Raw genomic sequence first — 1719 nt, 5'->3', positions numbered from 1 at the left:
CAGGAGGGAGGGTCGCGCTCGAAGGTCGCCAGCGGAAGGTGACGCTACGCGGCCCTCTGCAGGCCAGCTCCAGCTGCAAAGTAGGTCGGGGTCTGACCCCGGGCCGAGCAATATTAGCTTCTAGTATTTGGGGTGATATAATTTGTTCCAGAAGTGAAGCTTTATAATACACCCCCAAAAACCACCCCACGACGCGGCACTTTTAATTATTTAAACGTTAGGAAAATCTAACATATACACACCATCATATACATATATTACACATTAGAGTTCAGGAAGAAACATAAAATCTGGGTACATTATAGTATATTCATCTCTCTCACATAAACAAAAGTAGGTTATCCAGGCAAAAATACAACCTACTAATTTATACGTGTTTCCCATAAATCTGATCTGGTCTGGAGAAAAAATACGATGTGAAATAAGCACTTGGGGATCATTCGCTGCTGCTACTTACAAAGCCAAGCACCAAGCAGAGGCTGACACTGGCCCTCCCTGCCTTCGCAGGAACAGCACTTCCCTGAGCTGTCCTCTAAAAAGATACACGAGTCAGAATCCAGCAAATCACCCGGCTCTGGGAAACGTCTTCCTAAAAATACAATCTTATCAAAGCCCTCTGAAGGCGTGGAGTTAAAACTACAGCAAATGGCCTTGAGCACGGATCTGCACACAGCCCTGGAGAAACACCAGAAATAGCACTGGGAGGCCGCAATTGTTAAAATCTGATAGGACTAAATTTAGAAGAATGCACATTTCATGTAGGGGAAAGACATACATAGGGCAGCATAAGCAAACTCAATGCTGACCCAGTTGTCTGTTTTCCTGTGTAATCTATCCCTTAAAAAAATGTTACAGTGGCATTTAAAGTCTGAGATTGTCCTACTTTCTTTGTAACAAGATTATAAAATCATGTAATTAGCTCCCTCTTCCTATGCTCACTGCCAGCAAATTCAGCCGTTACATAATGCAACATTTCCAGGAAACTGATGTGATCTGTCACGTCGTGTCTGAAAAAGCAACAATAAGGTGAGGAACGGGCTGCTCGTAAGGAATGCATTAAAATTAGGCGGGGGGAGGGTGGGGGTAAACGTCACAAGGGCTCATTCCAGATTTAAAAATAATAGCGCAGATACTACCAGGGGCGAACCCTGTCGTATCTGAGATCAGAATTCAACCCGAGGAAGTCTTCCTTTCACGTTTTGTAGGAATGTTTTAAAATGAACCTTTTTATTGGGGACGTACTATAGATGTGAATAACGACCTAATACTCAACGCTGCGCTAACATTCCCAGGTCATTGCACACGTACGCGCACATTCCCAGAGGAGCCGTAATCCTCGCCAATCTCTCGCCGTGGGCAGATTATGCAATGTGTGCAAGGACAAACCACAACCTCCCGAAGCGCGGGTGCCACACGCTGACGACAAACGCGGAGGAAAACGTCTGTGCTCACACCGCCCGGACAAAAACAAACGCGGCGCAGGCATTCTCCGAGTGCCGTCACTGTTCACGCCACCGACCCTTTCTCAACAAGAAAATCCAGACTATTTCCCATTACTCAGCCGCCCCCCCAACCCCCCGCCCCCCTCCCCGCCGCCAGCACCGCAGAAAGCAGGAGAAAGGAGAGAGCGTTGCCCTTCCCGCTCGAGATGGCTCAGCCTCGGCTACTTCTCCGCTTCTCTCTACCAAAACATCAATTTTCCCGAAATCAGGAGACATT

This window comes from Myotis lucifugus, unplaced genomic scaffold (genome assembly GCF_000147115.1).
Source record: "Myotis lucifugus unplaced genomic scaffold, Myoluc2.0 scaffold_573, whole genome shotgun sequence".
In the NCBI taxonomy this organism is placed as follows: Eukaryota; Metazoa; Chordata; class Mammalia; order Chiroptera; family Vespertilionidae; genus Myotis; species Myotis lucifugus.
Note: the sequence above shows the minus strand (reverse complement) of the source record.